This window comes from Pongo pygmaeus, chromosome 21 (genome assembly GCF_028885625.2).
Source record: "Pongo pygmaeus isolate AG05252 chromosome 21, NHGRI_mPonPyg2-v2.0_pri, whole genome shotgun sequence".
Lineage (NCBI taxonomy): Eukaryota > Metazoa > Chordata > Mammalia > Primates > Hominidae > Pongo > Pongo pygmaeus.
The window spans coordinates 4,820,069-4,839,440 of NC_072394.2; the positions used below are offsets into that span (position 1 = coordinate 4,820,069).

At 41.3% G+C, this 19,372-nt stretch overlaps 1 protein-coding gene across 5 annotated transcripts in view; it reads left to right on the forward strand.

The window, feature by feature from the left end:
- SNAP25 (synaptosome associated protein 25) overlaps positions 1-19,372 on the forward strand; it is an 88,984-nt gene that overhangs the window by 38,184 nt on the left and 31,428 nt on the right. Inside the window, exon 2 of one of the 5 annotated variants that reach the window (XM_054466456.2) lies at positions 17,407-17,510. The exons of the other annotated variants lie outside the window; for them this stretch is intronic. The gene's annotated coding sequence lies outside the window, so the exon portion shown is untranslated. The remainder of the gene's footprint in view (positions 1-17,406; positions 17,511-19,372) is intronic. 5 annotated transcript variants of the gene reach the window in all.

Below are 19,372 nucleotides of genomic sequence, written 5' to 3' on the forward strand. Positions count from 1 at the left end.
TTTCCTTCCAATGGGCAAATAACTCTGAGCTATATGGAGACTAGGTGGGAGAGGGTGAATGAGTCAGGGTAAGTTCTTCCAAGTTTCTGGAACAGTAACACACACACACACACACATACACACACAATTTATTTCTTCTGCCAACTCAGGGTTCTGGGGTGGGAATTCACTGTGGTCTAAACACTACCTGGCAATAGGAGATGCAAAATGTAGGGTTTGGGGCCCAAGAAAGCTGATAAAGAGTACAACTTGAGTACTAGAGTTACTAATGAAGTACAACTCATTAAAAAGATTAGTAGGCAAATCTACCTTTCCTGTGATTTTTAACACAGGAATCATGTGGGTTAGAAGATTTGTGTCCTCCATTTATTGAATGCTTTTCTGTTTTCTTGGACATAATTAAAAATTCTAGCCTCCTTTCCCTTTGTTAATATGGCTTTGATAACTTTGGGCTTCATTTACAGATTTTATATAGGGCTATTAAGCACAGAACAGTGAGACTATGATTATTATAAGAACAGAAATAAATGCATAATAACAAAACTTACAAAAATCGATTCCATTACATTCAGAATTGGTAATAAATCAACATTATGTAAAAAAACCTTTATTCGTAGATAATGCAAGGGTATAAACAATGTTTCAGAGGGAGAACATGTGAAGTAGAACAGATGGATTTAGGCAGACCTGTTACTGGCAAAGCTACAAGCTGCTTGCAGACAGATTAAAGCCATCTTAGAGAGGATGAGCTTTGGGTTGTTTTTCAACACCTAAGTGTTCTATAAATGAGTAAGACTTAAAATCAGAGCTAGGTATCTCTAAGAAATAATAATAGCTAAGATTTAGGCAAGAATGTGCTTAAACTAGTTTGTTAGTAGTTGAAACCTTCTTCCTGTGCATCTTTCGAGTCTATCCACTATTACGAAGTACCATTAATTAACCTACATATTTTATTTTAAACTTCTTTGAGTCATAAACTAATGGAGAAAGAATGAATTATTCAATAAATGATGTTGAAAAAGGAGCTGTTTGGAAAAATATAGAATTAGGGCTTTAATTCTTTCCGTATGTACACTAAAACAAATTTTAGCTGGATTAAAACGTTGAATTAAATAGGACCACTGAGAAAACTAGAAAAAAATGAATTTTTAACTCATTTTGGAAAATGCAAATATTTTACAGATAAAATACTGAGGAAATCACAAGTTAAAAATATACACTGATGAGCCTTTGTAGAAAGCACGTTGGTAATGTACCTCAGCTGTCATTAATTTATTTTCTTTGACCTGTAAATCCACTCCTGGGAATCTATTATAAGGAAATAATCCAAGATGTAAATGCAATGTTTGTGTAAATATGTTCATGATAGCCTAACTTACAAAGGCAAAAAGAAAGGCAATGGAAAGGAAAGGAAAGGATGGGGAAGGAAGAGGAGAGGGGAAACAAAACAACTCTAAACATCCAGTAACAGGAGATTAGCCAAATAAATCTTAATATGTTATGTGAGGGAACATCATGCAGTCATTAAAAATGTCATTTGAGCAATGTCTAATATATGAAAATTTTCATAATGTAATTAACTATAAAAAACAGGATAATATGTGTGTATCTGATTCTTTAACAAATAAATTTATGTATATGCAGGCATACACATGTATATTGATTCTGAATAGCACATTGGTTCCCAATCTTGGCTGCACATTAAAGTCACTGGGGAGCTTTAAATATATTGCATCCTGGTATTCATTCTCAGATTCTGATTGAATTGGTCTGGGGTGTCACCCGGGCATCAAGATTTTTTTAAAGCTCCCCAGGAGATTTAAATGCGCCCCTCCAGATTTGAGAACTATGGGCATATGATTTAAAAAAGGAAAAAAACAATTCTTCACTGAGAAGACTTGGAGAAAGAATAAATATTTATTTAGCCTTCCGAAGCAAAAAGACATTCACCTGGCCAGGTGCAGTGGCTCATGCCTGTAATCCCAACAGTTTGGGAAGCTGAGGCAGGTGGATCACTTGAGTTCAGGAATTCGAGACAAGCCGGGCCAACACGATGAAATCGTCTCTACTAAAAATACAAAAATTAGCCAGCATGGGCCAGACGCAGTGGCTCACGCCTGTCCCGCACTTTGGGAGGCTGAGGCGGGCGGATCACCTGAGGTTGGGAGTTCAAGACCAGCCCGACCAACATGGAGAAACCCCGTCTCTACTAAAAATACAAAATTAGCTGGGTGTGGTGGTGCATGTCTGTAATCCCAGCTCTCGGGAGGCTGAGGCAGGAGAATCGCTTGAACCCAGGAGGCAGAGGTTGCGGTGAGCTAAGATTGTGCCATTGTACTCCAGCCTGGGCAACAAGAGCGAAACTCCATCTCAAAAACAAAACAAAACAAAAAAATTAGCCAGCATGGTGGCATGCACCTGTAGTCCCAGCTACTCAGGAGGCTGAGGCAGGAGAATTGCGTGAACCCAGGAGGCAGAGGTTGCAGTGAGCCAAGATCATGCCACTGCACTCCAACCTGGGCAACAGAGTGAGACTCTGTCTCAAAAAAAAAAAAAAGAAAAAGTTCACCTGCTAGCTGCCAGCAAATTTCATAGAATAGTGCCCAAGGAAAACCTTACCTGTTTGTATTATTAAGAAAAATTATCCATAACTTGGAAATAAAGCAAAATAATTGATGCACATCTTTCATTTGACATACTGGTCATCTAATGGGCCCACTCAAGGATTATCCCATTCTCTTTCTTTGACATACTATTAACTTTTGATCAGGGTCCAGACTCTGTGAAGTTACATGTTTGTTAATTTAGAGATTCTCATGTCATGGAAATTTAAATGATTCCTGTGTGATAGAAAAAACAACTGCAAAAGTGACACTTTTATTGCTCTGTAAGATATTAACCAGCTTTGTATTTCAGTTAGTAATCTTATTCCAGTATTATGTATGAATTCTCTTTGAACCAGCTTTACCATCTTGTTGGCTCTCTCATTAATGAGTTAATAAATCTTCATCACATACTCCTATATTTTTATGAGACTCATGTTTTTAACTTTTTGAAAGGGTACCTTGAAAACTGTCGATGATCAAACATGGATTTAGTGATAGAAGTGAACCTAGAAAACTCATCCTGAGTGGTGATTGATCCAGCAACAACATCTTAGCTTTTGGCCACAATATGCTTCCTTCTTCCGATGTTCTCAGAACATGCAGTCTGTGTGGCTTACAAAAATCTCCAGGCCCTTTGCCCACGAGGTCTAATCCAAGTGCCTTTTAGATCCACTCCATGATAATGACAGGGAATGCCAAACTGAGTAACTGGAGAAGTCAAATTTACACACTAGGGTAGTTACAGTCACAGTAGTTACTTATCTTAAGCAATTAGATATTGGGTAAATCCAATTTTACCAATCAGTCTTCTGCCACCATTGACTCCCACAATCACTTCAGAGACACTTGATCATCATGTGGAGCTCTTCTGCCATCAAATGGGACTCCTGACACTTTGGCCACGGACGTTTTTCTATTTTTTGTTACCCCTCTCTGTGTCAAGTACTCCCACAATGATCTATAAAATTCTAGAATATAAGCTAGTAGCTTTGCTATTTAAAGAAACCCTGCAGTGAATTCACTTCTAGAGCAAATAATTTTCCAGAGAGTTTAACTTCTTAGTAGGTTGGTATACAGTAGGTTTATTCAGAGTGGGATTGTGTTCATAGGTCCTGGTTTCTTCAAAGAGGGACATAGCAGAACTGTTATCTAAGGCTATATATATACAAAGATATATATATGGCAGAGTATGGCAAAATATATATATATTCAGCAGAGGTGATAATAATGATGAAGTCCAGGGTGAATGCCCATGTGTTTTGATATGAGATTATTAGATTAATCTGAGGAATAACAATTAAGTTGGCATTTTTGTTTCTCTCACCTCCATGGAAGCAGAATTTGCAAGTGAGTCAGCTCCTTCCTGGGAGTTTGCTGGCTTAGGAAATGTCTCTCTTGTTTCCACAGTGGATCCTGTAATACTGAGGAGCAGATGGTGTTTCTTCCAGCACGGTAAACCTTTTCCAAAAAGGATGGGAGGATAGAAAGAATTAGGTCCATCAGCATTCTAATCTCTATGACAGTCTTGTGGGTGAAATTAGATTCTGAGGAACCATTTTAAAGGACCAGCTAATCAGGACTTTTTTTATTTTTTTATTTTATTTTTTGAGACAGAGTCTTATTCTCTTGCCCAGGCTGGCATGCTATGATGTGATCATAGCTCACTGCAGCCTCTAATTCCTGGGCTTAAGCCATCCTCCCACTTCAGCCCCCCGAGTGTCTGGAACTGCAGGTGCACACTGCCATGCCGGCTAACTTCTAAATTTTTTGTAGAGATGGGTCTGGCCATGTTGCCCAGGCTGGTCTCAAACTCATGGCCTCAAGCAATCCTTCTGCCTTGACCTCCCAAAATGCTAGGATTATAGGCATGAGCCGCTGTGCCCAGCCAGAACCCATTCTTATGAAAGGACCTGGGTTTGTGTCATCAACACTGTGCATACACCTTGGCTTTCTTCATAGAGCCAGAGACCTCAGGTTTGGAAGAGAATTTGCACATCACCTGATCCAGTGTTCCATCTTATAAATGAATCATGTCCATCAAGGCTACCAGCTGGTTGGTCAGCCTTTCCCTGAAGTAGGTAACTCATTTTTTCCAAGTCCTCTAACCCAGACTTTGGACAGATCTCTTAGAAAGTTCTTCTGTCACTTCCTCCCAGTGCTGACGGTTTTATTCCTTAGAGTCTGTTGCAAATTTTCCTCTGCCGATCTGGTAATTCTCAGTAATTATTTTAATAGACGTAGTTAAAGTAGGTGAAGTTCATAGGTCTCCTCCCTCATGACATTGAAACTAGGTATTATATTTAAGGAAAACAAGCCTCAGGATGGATTCTTCCCTCACCAAAATATTTCTTAGCAAGCAGACACAATACTAGTTGGAAAACTTGTTCTATAAACACAATGAAGTATACATTTTCTGTTCACTTGGGCATTCCAATCAGCACCTTGCATAATATTCTAGTGGCAGGATTCAGGTGACCTTGCAGTCAGATCAGATTAAAACAAACAAACAAAAAAAGTGGTTCTTAAAGTGCATTCCCTGAACCACCACCAGCAGCAGCATGAGACAATGAGAATCTTAGAAATGCAAATTGCTAGGCCCTACCCCAGAATCACTTACTACATCAGCAATCTGAGTTTTAACAAGCCCTACCCGTGAAAACCAGTCAGGAAACTCCCCTAACCATGACAGAATCAAGGAGCAAATGTAAGCCTTAGGTTAATGGCATACTCAGACTCACTACACACACACACACACACGGCTTATATTATGTGGGATGATAGTACATTTACAGTATTTCTAGCCAATTTTTATATTTTGAACATTCATTCCACCAATAAAAAATTATTCCTAACGTCCATTAGGTTAATTAGTAAACCTTTCTGTAGATCACAGGCAAAGGGAGTTGAAGCACTAATAGTAGCTATCTCAGAAATGTGAGCTCCTGATATAACTCTTTCAAATGCTAACTGCATATCCTAGAAGTCTCTATCTCTGCTTAGGGAACCATGACTGTTTACTAACCACCTCTTGGGTACAGATTACAACTAATATACATTCATGTCAATGAATTTTAAGTTAAATTACAATTTAATGGCTAACATTGAACCAGTCTAGTATCTATTCCTTGCAGTAACCAGAGTCATGCTCTGTCTTCTTTTCTCCAAGCTAAATACCCTCATACCCTCAATCATTTTTAGTATAATGGGATTTCAAAGCCCTCGACCACACTGTTCTCCTCCCAGCTTTAAGGTAACTACAAATGAATGAGTATGAACATGAGTATGAACATATGATTCAGGAAATCACTTGTTCTGTGGGCTTCCAGATCCCAGGATAAAGGTACCTACACACACCCTAAATGTTCCACTTCTATTCCCTGAGCCACCACACCCTAGACCTTGCTCAAACTCAGAGCCTCTCTTTGCCAAGCTTCCCTTGCCTATGTTTGCATCCTCTACATGGGTCAGACATATGGAAACATAGGCAAGAATGTGGGTGTGTGATCCATCCCCTTATCTATAGCAATGAATTCCCCAGTATAGCACATATACCTTCAGTGGCTGGCGAAATGAGCTTAGGAGGATGATAGATGAAATTTGCAATATACATTTTAGTAATTGTGTATCTACTTTAATGTATATTAAACAAACATAATTGGCCATAACATTTCTGATTTTATAGATATTATTACTTAGAATGAGGCTAGGTTTGAAAGGTGCGTTAAAATCAATGATTTTAAAAAGACTTAGGGAATTAACAATGTAGCGTGAGTTTATGCCTAAATTGTGAAGAAAACATAAGAGGCCCAGGGTTTTGGAAAAACTATTCACAAGGATAATGAGTTCAGGATATGGGGGCCCTGGCCAGAGTTGTCTTCACCATAAGAACTTTTTCTAGGAAAACAGAAATTATGTTGATCAGCATTATTTACCTGCCAAACTGTTCATCTTTTCTCCAGAAGGCAGTAAAAAATAACACAAAGTGCCAAAACACAATGAGTTTAGCAACACAAACACCACTGATTCTTTGATAAATACCATACAGCTCATAAGCCTGCTTTTAATTCAGGAGAGAAAGCCTTCTATACCAAGACCAGCACCCACCAGAGAAGATCTAAGTCAGAAAAAAGTAGAGTTTTAGTTTTGCTATGGAAGGATGATATCATGAAATATAAAAATAGCAATTGTCTGAAATTAACAGTAGGAAAAAGACAGGCTACATTGGCCTTAGTCCTGTTATTTTTAAATATTCTAAAAACATTCTCAACTAGCACAGACAAGTCCCTTCTTCTCCACTATTTTGATGTTTGCCATTTCAAGGATACCTTAAGGTGAGCCCTAGATTGGGACTTAAAGATTCAGGCTCTGCATGACTCTGTAGTTTCAAATTATTCCACCTTTCTGAGCTTCCCTTCCTCCTGTGACAAATGACACCCAGTAATCCTCAAGTTCTAGCCATTCTGTGGTATTTGGAATGTGGAGTCTTCAAATCCAAGTAAGTTCAGCCAAGCTGAGAATACAGAGAATTTTTGTTCTTTTTCCCCTCTTTTCCTGATTCAGTGGTTTGTTGATTCCTCTAAGTACACGGCGTCCAGTTATCCACACGTGATAAAAAAAAAACATAGCTCATAAACAAGTGGAAGTTGTCTTCGGTTGGATTCCTCAGAAGCAGACCCTTAGACAGGGATTTACGTGATAGTGATTTATTAAGGCAGTGCTCGCAGGAGAAACCAGAAAGGGAGTTTGGAGAAGGACAGTGGGGACAGAAGGAAGCCAAGCCAAGGAGCCTTTGCCGGCAGGGTCCCAACTTTGGCATGATCCTGAGAGAATCTTTGGAGTGTACGTTACACCTTATGGTTTGTCTCACCTTAAGGCACAGAAGCAGTACAGGAGCTAGTTTTTTGTACTCCTCTGCCAGTCAGTTATTAGCTAGGGGCCTGCCCTGGGGATGGGCGGAGCTCCCAGGTACTTGCTGCCACTCTCAGTGGATCAGGCGAAGCAACCCTGGGGTGCTCTTTTTTTTTTTTTTTTTTTGAGATGGAGTCTCGCTGTGTCACCCAGGCTGGAGTGCAGTGGCGCAGTCTTGGCTCACTGTAAGCTCCGCCTCCCAGTTCATGTCATTCTCCTGCCTCAGCCTCCCGAGTAGCTGGGACTACAGGCGCCCGCCACCATGCCCCGCTAATTTTTTTGTATTTTTAGTAGAGACGGGGTTTCACTGGCTTAGCCAGGATGGTCTCGATCTCCTGACCTCATGATCCGCCCGCCTCAGCCTCCCAAAGTGCTGGGATTACAGGCGTGAGCCACTGCACTGGGCCAACCCTGGGGTGTTCTTACAAAGAGGATCACAGGCACAGAAACATGGAGATGACCACAAAGAACCCCTAAGGGAGCTGAGCAGGTACCCAATAACATCGACTGCTGAAGACAAAACTGTTACTAAGCCTGAATACACACCAGCTTCCTTCCAGGTGTTGGTGTGGTCATAGCAGCACAGAAACAGTTTGGTTTTCATGAGAATGGTGGGAGTGGGGTCTTTCTGTTTGGTCTTAGATTCTGTCTGTTCACGCACTCCTGAGAGGAATCATTTTGTTTAGGGTATAACAAGACTTTCTTTTATTGTGGCCAAGTGTTAGCCCCACAGAAGATTACTCATCTCCCAAGAACCAAGCTGTGTACCTCAGAATACAAACATTTTCATCAGTTCTGTCCTAGGAAGCGGAAGGAAGAGACCCAAACGCAAAGGTTTCTTGCGAGAGCTCCTAGAACCATCCCTTAGGGGCGGTTCTCCACTCCAGCTTCAGGCTGGATGCGGCTGCACTAACAGTAGCACTCTGTAAATATTGGTTAAATGAATGAAGCTGTTACCGTGGTTTGTTTAACTATGAACAGAATCAATGAGACAAGATTGGGGCCCCTCTTCTCTCTCTCCTGGTCAGTGAGGCTGCTGTGCTTTGGCTCCTAAGTAAACAATCGGGAACTGTTGCATAATACAAACCACAGGGCTAAATACCCATTTAGCCACATTTGCAAAACAGACAAAAGAAACATTGGCATTTTCGAAAAAGGGAGATTTAGGCATAATCAGTGTTGGTTGTGGCTGGATGCCCTGTTACAATTAAGAAATGCCAATGCTGGCTGCATTTCAATGCCAGGCCTCCCCAGACCCAGCACCCTAAAATACAAAACCCAAGCAGAGGCCGCTTTTCATGATGCTGTCACTAATCCTGGACTAGCCCAGGGAAGGGGCATATCAGGGAAGCCAGACTTCCCTTCTCAGAAGAAACCAGATCAAGACTGTGTCTATTTATATCCAGACATACAGATATAGAATCCCATTTAGGAATGGTGTGGGGTGGAATGTTCCAAGAAATAGATTAGCCAAGCTTGAAAGGAATTGGGCTTTAATGCTAGTGCCTCTTCTCAGAGACACTGTGGGAGAGGGTGACAATTCTGTGGGCTGGTTAAAGTACTTGTCACTTGAGATTGTTCTTAAGCCAAATTCTCCTATAAGAAGCATATTAATGGTGTTTAACACATACTATGTCATCAAATATTGAAAACAACATGGTGGGAAGGAAAAGTGACCATCACCTCAGATCAAGATGGCCTCCTCAATGCTGGGGAACCGCGTTCTTGTGTTTTTGGATAGCTTATCATAAGGTTACCAGAGTTTCCCACTGGGTCCTTACAAAGACCTTCAGCCCTAAGTCATGCTACACATGGATCCTTCCACTCTGGGGGAGCATAAGAAGGACCTGTGGTTGTTGAAAATGCAGATACTAGCCCAACCTCCACAGGATTGCTTTCCACAGGTAATGTAACTGGGAATCTGCATTTTAGCAAGCAACTAAAAAAGATTTTGATGCAAGGAGATCTCAGACCATGCTTTTTTTTTTTTTTTTTTTGAGATGGAGTCTCGCTCTGTTGCCCACACTGGAGTGCAGTGGCGCGATCTCGGCTCACTAAGAGGCCCTGTTATGAGCCACTGTGACTCATCTGTTATCCAGAAAATGGGTGTAAAATAGATGCAAGATGGTATATCAATTCATCCACAAGACATGTGTTCATCATATTTGAAATATAATCTTTTGATTTAACTAGGAAATAGTTTAAAACCAGTATTTCCTGCTATGAAAAGAGGAGATTGAATTTCATGCACAGGAATATTCAAAAATACAATAACAAGGAGCTAAGTCCATCCCATGCTTTAGAAAATTTACAACTATGAACACGGCAGATTTAAGAAGTGTCCATTCTTAGTGATAGAAATGTAAACAGAAACTTATAACAGGTTATCTGCTGAAAGTACTTTTTGCTCTGGTCCTTAGTTTGCCTTAAGACATAAGTTTTAATTATTTGCAGAGGAAGAAGAATAATTTATCAGTACCATCCACAGAGTCTCCAGTGTGCAAAATCCTCCATCTCTTCTTCCTCTATCTTATAGAACAAGACTTCACAAACCCTGTTATTTGGGAGAGACAGAACATCGTCAGTGTGCTTTTTCTAATAACTATCTTCTCTTCGTTTTCTGAATACAAGAATTTATCTCATGGAAATCACTCATTTTGTCCACCCTCCAGGGCAGGGCACCATTAGGAGACTCAGAACCCATGGCCCCGTGGAGCTTTCAGTGAGCTTGGGAAGTAAATGATGTTGGGAGTCTGTAGGACATGTGAATTGGCGAGGTTAAAATAACGTCACATGGTCAAGAGTGGAGCACAAGCACAGAGTCACCCCCAAGGTGGGAACTCCGCCTCTCACACCTACCAGCCTAATATGGAGATAATGTGATTTAGGGCAGCACTTCTCAAACTTAGTGCTTGATATGTTGTTCAGTAAGTGATCCAATCCAATAAGTCTGGGGTGGAACTTCTAACAAGCTCCCAGGTGAGGCTGATGCTGGTCTGGGGAACACATTTGCAGTACCAAAGGTTTGGGGATTTCTATATAATCCCTCTAGTTTTATATAAAGTTCTTAGTTTGATTCCTATCACATTGCAAGTTCTTGATAATAACTATTATTATGAAGAGTGTTTTGACAACTAACAGTTGTGTGGCATAGAATGTTAGAATAGATGCAGCTGATTTTGCCTAACAGGGAAAGGCTGCTTCAACCCTGGGGCAAATTCTGATGATTCAGAAAATGGAAGGAATCACCTCTCCACCAGTTTCACTCACCCCTTCAATGAGGGGACTTAGGGAGTTGTCTCAGCAGCAGTCACTGTGCTTAACAATATATTCCCTTAGAATAAGTGCTTTGCATCTTACAGTTGCATTCTCTTCAAGAAATTTCATCCAGTGAAAATAATAGCACCAAACCCATTTTTGATCATATTCCCATGCCATTACGGTCAGGGCAAGAGATTATTAGTCTCCAAACAAATCCAAGTACTGGCTCTTTCTGGAGGGCAAGAATGGAAACCCAGAGAAAAAAAGGTGGCTACTGTGAGCCAAATGAGAGCACATTAACCCATGACTTAGACGCTTAGATGCACTATTTTGATGTTGTTGCTGTTGTTTCGGTTTGTTTGATGAAGATGAGAGACATAAGGCTAAGAGAAATGAATATTTGATTGGATTGAGTTTGATCAAGATTATGCAACATGAATAACATAGTGGAACAGGGTTATGGTAGCAATACTTATCTTCAATATTGATAAAAGCAATAATGCACTATGAAAAGGTAGCAATCATGGACGTATAAGCATGACAACACAGCTGCAAATGTAAAGAGTAAAAATAGGCTGAAATAGAAGAAATTGATGGAGCGAACTCACTGTTGAAGACCTGAACACACCCCTTTCAGAAATCAATAGGTCAAATTGACTAGGGAATTTAGAGAGTTTGAAAACATAAACCTTCCTTTTCTGCTTGATTTGATGTCAATAGGTAGGTAGTTAGAGTCAAGGACAGAATGGACTTTCTTTTCAGACACAAATTAAACATTCACAGCCATTGTCCATGTGTTAGGGCACAAAGGAAATCTCAACAAATTCCAAATAGTAAAAATCATATGGACCACTTTCAACATATTGAAAATAAAATTAGAGATCACAAAAAAACCTCTAATATTTCAATCTTAACATCACATTTTCAAATAACTCTTGCATTAGAGAGGAAATTAAAACTGAAATTTAAAACTGTATAGAAATAAATAACAAAGAACATACTATATGACAAAACCTGTAAGATACAGCCACAGTAACACATAGAGGACAATTTATAGCAATAAGTATACTATACCCAGAACAAGAAAAATGCCAAGTAAAGGAGTCATTTGTCAATTCAAGAAGATATAAAAGGAACAACACAATAACACATCTTAGGAAGAAAAAAGAAATAAGAATAAAGGTGGGGGTGAGGTGTGTGGAAGAACCAGTGATTTAAAATATAGGTAGAGATGATAAACAGTAATGAAAACTGGGATTTACTGAGGTGTACCTGTCAAATCACTCTGTGTTGTTTTCCAATATGTAAATGAAACTAAAAATAGTCTCCAGGTTTTTTGTTTGTTTGTTTGTTTTTTTGAGACAGAGTCTCGCTCTGTCACCAGGCTGGAGTGCAGTGGCACGATCTTGGCTCACTACAACCTCCGCCTCCCAGGTACGAGGCTTCTCCTGCCTCAGCCTCCCGAGTGCCTGGGACTACAGGCGCACGCCACCTGCTAATTTTTGTATTTTTAGTAGAAATGGGGTTTCACCATGTTGGCCACGATGGTCTCTATCTCTTGACCTTGTGATCCGCCCGCCTCAGCCTCCCAAAGTGCTAGGATTATAGGCATGAGCCATCGTGCCCGGCCAATAGTCTCCAGTTTTTAATTAAAACATGAAATAGCCACACACTTTGCTTTGAGAATAAATATACTTTGAAAATATATTTTTTAAATGACCCAAACTCTTGATCTAACATTTAGCCTAATCTTAATAGTTACTGCTAAGCCTGCTTCATAATCTCAAAGTGGGGATAGTAATAGTATGCACACCGTGTATCACTGAAAGTTTGAGTAAAGGTATATATTATATGAAAAGCACTTAAAATAGTGCCCAACAAAGAGCAAGCCCTCCGTAAGTGTTAGTTAATATGATTATTATTAATAGATAAGGAGAGTTGTCCCACTTGGTTTATAAAATCCTTTTGTTCTTCTTTGGGCTTTGTTAAATATAGTGAGTTTTCATAAACTTTTGTTGAATTTGAAGGTGTACCTCCACCAGAAAACAGGCAGGGTCTGCAGGAAGAGAACGATCTATCCTGCAGAAGTTTCATACAAATGATCAACAGTGTGGCGAGAAATGAAGATGTAGGTTTCGGCTCTCTGTGATAATTCAGCTGATGGGTGTTGATTTGTACATATTTGTTAGTTTGGTTTATTTATTAAAAGAGGAACAGAAATAAATATATTAGATCAGGGTACACTTTCCTTATACCTTTCCTGAGACATTCCTGTCCTTTGGCACTTGGACTAATGACCCATGTCCCCAGCATAATAGCCATGTCTCTATTCACCTTGTATATCAAAAAGCACACCCTGCTCTATCCACACTCACCTCTCTTCCTGGGCCCTAAACTCATATTTCAGTTCAAAGTCTTCAGCAGGAAAGCATTTTTACCCTAAGGCACCTAACTAAGTAAGCCCCTTGACAGGGAAGAACAGTTTTCTGTGGAGTCCATTTGCCCCCCATGTCATGAGGGTTTCAGATAGACTTACGTGTAGCATTAAAGAATAAAGAGCTTTTCAAATTACCCTTGACACTAAAGAATAACTGCAGCCTGCCCACCTTGAAGCAAGTATCTTGACAGTGACAGACCCTCAGATGTTTCCGTTTCTGATGTTAAACATCTGTCTCAGATGTTTCTGTCTCCCACCACTACTACTGGGGCTGGGAACATTTGTCCGCAGCTGGTTGCAGAAGTTAGAAATTGTTTTGAGGGCCACAAGGGCACCCTATAACCTTGCAATCAATCATATAGATTAAATCTGATTTGCAATCCTAAAACCCTGTAGGAATAGTCGATCAAAGGCAAATTTGTTTTTACATCTTGTATTTTACTTCATGCATTGTTTTAAAATATGTTCCAGAAGTCCGGCGCAGTGGCTCACGCCTGTAATCCCAGCACTTTGGGAGGTCAGGGCAGGTGGATCACTTGAGGTCAGGAGTTCGAGACCAGCCTGGCCAACACGGTGAAACCCCATCTCTACTAAAAATACAAAACTAGCCAGGCATGGTTCACATGCCTATACTCTCAGTTACTCGGGAGGCTGAGGTTGCACTTGAACCCGGGAGGTGGAGGTTGCAGTGAGCCAAGATTGTGCCACCGCACTCCCACCTGGGCGACAGAGCAAGACTCCATCTTAAAAATAAAAAATTAAAAATAAACTATGTTCCAGAAAACACTAACCCCACCTTAGAAGCTCCATGAAAAGGGGATTTTACAGACACATATGAACAGAAAAAATATACCGTGTGTGTCTATAGGAAATGTATAATGCTCTGGGGTTATTAAGATTGATTTTGAAAAATTTCAGAATTTTTGCTTAATTCTTTTTAGGCTAAGGATCTGCAAATATTTTCTGCATAGAGCGAGGTAGTAACTATTTGCAGCTTTTGGGGGCATATGGTCTTTCCACTCAACTCTTGTTGTAGCGTGAAAGGAGCCATTGACAACAGATAAACAAATGGATGTGTGTGTGCTCCAGTAAAACTTTATTTATGGACCCTAAAATTTGAATTTCATATAATTTTCACATGTCACAAAATTTTTTCTCTGAGTCTTTTAAATCATTTTAAAAATGTAAAAACCACCCTCAGCTCAAGGGCAATACAAAAACAGCTGAATTTGGCCCGTGGGCCCTAACTTCCCCAAAGCCCCTGGTTAATGTAGCCTGCCCCTTGTTTCCCACTCTATATAACTATAGGACTCCAGCCCGGCATGGTGGCTCACGCCTGTAATCCCAGCACTTTGGGAGGCCGAGGCGGGCGGATCACCTGAGGTCAGGAGTTCGAGACCAGCCTGACCAACATGGAGAAACCCCGTCTCTACTAAAAATACAAAATTAGCCTGGCGTGGTGGTGCACGCCTGTAATCCCAGCTACTTGGGAGGCCAAGGGAGGAGAATTGCTTGAAATCTGGGAGGCAGAGGTTGTGGTGAGCCGAGATCGTGCCATTGCACTCCACCCTGGGCAACAAGAGCGAAACTCTATCTCAAAAACAACAACGACAACAAAAAATACCATAGGACTCCCACCACCCCACCTGGTGACGCTCATGAACATTCCAGGAGAGAAGGTCCTACAGACCAGTTACTCAACGTGTGCTCTGTGAACCAGCAGCTTCAGCATCACCTGAAGGCTGGCTGGAAATGCACAATCAGCTGGCCACGGTGGCTCACGCTTATAATACCAGCACTTTGGGAGGCCAAGGCAAGTGGATCTCTTGAGGTCAGGAGTTCAAGACCAGCCTGGCCAACATGGTGAAACCCTATCTCTACTAAAAATACAAAAAATTAGCTGGGTGTGGTGGCGTGCGCCTGTAATCCCAGCTGCTTGGGAGGCTGAGGCAGCAGAATCACTTGAACCCAGGAGACAGAGGTTGCAGTGAGCTGAGATGGCGCCACTGCACTCCAGCCTGGGTGACAGAGTGAAACTCTGTCTCCAAAAAAAAAAAGAAAGAAAGAAATGCAGAATCAGTGACCCCATTTCAGACCAACTGAATTAGAATCCCTGAGGGTGGGGCCCAGCAATCCATTTTAACAAGGTTTCTGCATATTCTGACTCTGGGGGAAGTTTCAGAAGCTCTGTCCTGGACCACACCTTGTAAAGTGCTGATTTGGAAACACTGAATGCTACATGGGAGTGTCAGAACAGTTCATCCATGTCAGTTAACATGAATTGAACCCTTACTAGGGGTCAGACCCTTTGCTAATAAGCACTGGTGATTTGAGATAATTAATTAGATCTGTTAGGCTCTTAATAGACTGGGAGTTTGTCTTACAATCAGAGCCTCGGAGAATAGTTTTGAGTGGCTTTTCTTCCTAATTTCCTCTCCTTCCTAGTTTCCTCTTTCTACCTGCTCTGCGACACACAAGATGGCAGTTTAATGTGCTAATATGAGGGATGTATTACAGGCTGCCTTGATCATAAATGCCACTTCACTACTAACATCTTTTCAGCTACTGAAATTACTATTAATAAACATCCTTATGCCTCTTCAGCTGCTGTCTTTTAGAATGCTAACATGCATGAGTTTGGGGTTTATAGGAACAATTTATTAAACACTAGCAGTAAACATCGCAACAGAAGATCTGGAGGTACACTCAGCACCCACTCTCCAGCTGTTCTTATTACGAGAGAGGGAATCGCTTTTTCAGCTTTGAAATGCTGTGTGTTTGAGATCCACCGGATTCATCAGCCCTCCTCCCAAATCACAGATGTATCTCCATGTTTTAGAGCAGGACAAAGGTGTGGGAGCTCCTGGGGGAACCGTGAAAGTGATGAAACCAAGGGTATCTGCCACATGGCTTCTCCGCCATCGCACCAGCTGCCTATCAGCCAGGCCTGGATAGGCTGCTGTCAACTTGGAGCCAGGGCGCCCTACAGCTGTTCTTCACATGCTGAGAATAACAACTTTGAGAGGAGATTGCCAAGGAAACACAGGAAACTTGAGTATGTGTGAGAGAGAGAGAGAGCGAGAGAGAGAGGGAGAGAGAGAGAGAAGAGAGAGAACCATGCACAGAAACATTCATCAGCAAATAGACCTGAAGGAGTGGGACAGAGCAATAGCACTACAAGTCTGAAAGCACATGGACCCCTGCCTTCTAATAAACTGGCCTGTGAAAAGGAAAGGTCAATGGCTTGCTTAGGCTGAAAATACACATTTTCCCCCCAGGAACCCAGCAGCAAAATATAAAGATGGAGCATGGGGCCAGAAGGCACTCTTGTTTGTCTCCTCGTGGTACTCCTGTGAGAGGTGCTGCTTGGAGACTGGAGGCTCAGGCACTCTGCTGGTTTCCCTGGTTTCAAGCTTCCGTGGGTGCTCAGCACCACAGCAACATGCCTTATGCCCAGCCGTTAGTAGAGGAAAGCTGATTAACAAATATCGGGTTTGTTCCACACTCAGCCAAGGGTGTAGGGCTGTCCTGAATTAGTGAGGCTTTCTGAATATTAAGCTCCACATCCTTTTTTACAAAAAAGGTTGGCCAGAACTTTTCTGTAATTTATTCCCCTCAACAACCCCATGAGATTGGTATTGTTTGTCCTGTTGAGAAAACTAAAGCTCAGAGATGGCGATGAACTTAGACTCACCCAGCTTCTGAGCGCCAGAGCCAACAGTCCAGCTGGGTCTTTCTGACATCAATGTCTTTATCCACCCACTCCAAAAACTATGGTCCATAGTCTACTCAACTTCCCCACGGGTCCACTGCTTTATTCTGGAGGATAGATCCCCAGTCACTTGAGAATACTGAGATTTCATTTCCATGATTCTTAAGATTCTGGAGTGACTTGGTGTAAATTCTTTCTAGTGTCTGTTTTCTAGATACTAATTTCTAAAATGGAGACATGGAAATAAAGTCTCATGTATTTAAATAAAACACAGTGTTCACATCTCTATATCATCTCACGAGCACATGTTCTAGTGGCCGGAACAGGCATTTGAAAATTAGCAGGCTCATAGTAAGATGCTCTGTCAGTTATTAAATGACTGCCCATAAAGCTAACCTCACATAAACTTACTCCATTATTTGCTTAATGCCAGTGGTAGAATAAGGCAAACCTGAAGCTTTGTTATTTCTTTTTTTACTCAGATTTCATATTTGTTGCTTTGCCCAGCAATCACTGGGTAGAGAACTGTGAAACCTGTTATCTCCAAAGAAGTTTCACTTTAGGATTCCTCCTAAGAACCCTAAAGGTATGATTTTTTTTCACAAGAGCAATAAATTTGGAAAGTGATATTAATATGTGCTAAATTAAAAGCCTAGAAAATTCCATCTTTGTTGAGAAAGCAGTAGAATCGTGGACCTGGGAGGCGAGATGGCAGAGCCTCCTCCCCCAGGATGAGGTCTAGGACCTGCCTCTGGGAACTTTTGTTGCCTTGCCTCTCAATGAGTATGTTCCTGATTTTTTTTCATACAGAATTTTCATTTTTATTTTTCCAAAAAGTGATTCTCATTCTCATGCAAATAATAATAATAATAAACATGGTAGTGCCCCAAGGCCCCAAATCTGATTTCCTTTCCCAGCTTCGGTTTTCAATAGAAGGACAAACACAAATATGTTTTTTGGTTAGGAAATCAAGCTCATATGCAATGTTTATGTTCTAAGTTTCTTCAGACATTTACTAGTTAGTGTAACACAGCCTGCTATAACAAAACAACTCTCACATTTTCCATAGCATAATAGAAATATATTGTTTGCTCACATAAGAGTTCAGGTGTTACTGGCCAGGAGTCATTTTTCTCCATGCAGGGATATGGAGGGCCCAAGTTCCTTCTGTCTCATGGTCTCATGGCTTAGCCATCCTTTAAGACTGTTTTTCTGGCAGAAGGAGAAAGAGAGGGAGGAGAATACCTGCTTCTGAACTGCCTTAGACTGACAGGGACACACATTGTTCTACTACCACTCATGGACTGTCTCTAGCCACAAAGCACCACTTCCTTGCGATGGGAACTAGAAATGTAATTCCTGGCTGCACAGCCATTTCCCAGAGATCATGCTCTACCATGCAACAGTGAGGATAAAGTGCACAGTTGACCATCTCATCTACAAGACAAGAGCCCATGCCTTCTTCAAATGTGCTACTCACAGAGAATTTTTCATTCTATCAGATACCTACCCCATCGGGCCCTTTACCCCCTTCCCTTCGATGGCCTGGGGACATGGCTTCCTCAGAAAGGCCTGTTGCAAACCCATGGGCACCCATGATACCAGACATGTCCCCTAGTGTAATTATCATCACCCTGAATCATCTAGTTCCCTCTTTTGCTTGCATCTTCCCAATTAGACTGAATTCTGTAAAGGCAGGGGATTTGCGTATCTTGTCCATCACTGTATCCCTAGTGCCTAACACTGCCTGGCATATTACAGGTGCTCAATAAATATTTGAGGAGGAAGGAGGAAGGAGGGCTCTCTCTGGAATGGACTCAGTCCTTGTTCCTGTCATTTGCACCATGTGGGATTTCAAGAGAGTAGCCAAGAAATGGACTGGTCACCTTTCAGGACCAAGGACCCACCCTCTTTGGAGTGATAGCAGCTTACCCTCACACAAGCCCTTTTGGCAACCTCTGATGACAACAGAAATAGATGAGAGATTTTCTGCCTTTGGCTTCCGCAGGCTTCTAAACACAATGGAACACTATTCAACAACAAAAATTGAATGAACTGTTAATACATGATGCAACATAGATAAATCTCGAAATAATTATGCTAAGTGAAAGAAGGCAGACAAAAAGTAGTACATACTATGTGATTTTTATTTATATAAAATTATAGGAAATGCAAACTAATGTATAGTGACAGAAAGTAGATCAGGCTGGGTGCGGTGGCTCACGCCTGTAATCCCAGCACTTTGGGAGGCCAAGGCAGGCAGATCACAAGCTCAGGAGATCAAGACCATCCTGGCTAACACAGTGAAACCCTGTCTCTACTAAAAATACAAAAAATTAGCCAGGCGTGGTGGCAGGCACCTGTAGTCCCAGCTACTCGGGAGGCTGAGGCAGGAGAATGGCGTGAACCCAGGAGGCAGAGCTTGCAGTGAGCTGCGATCGCACCACT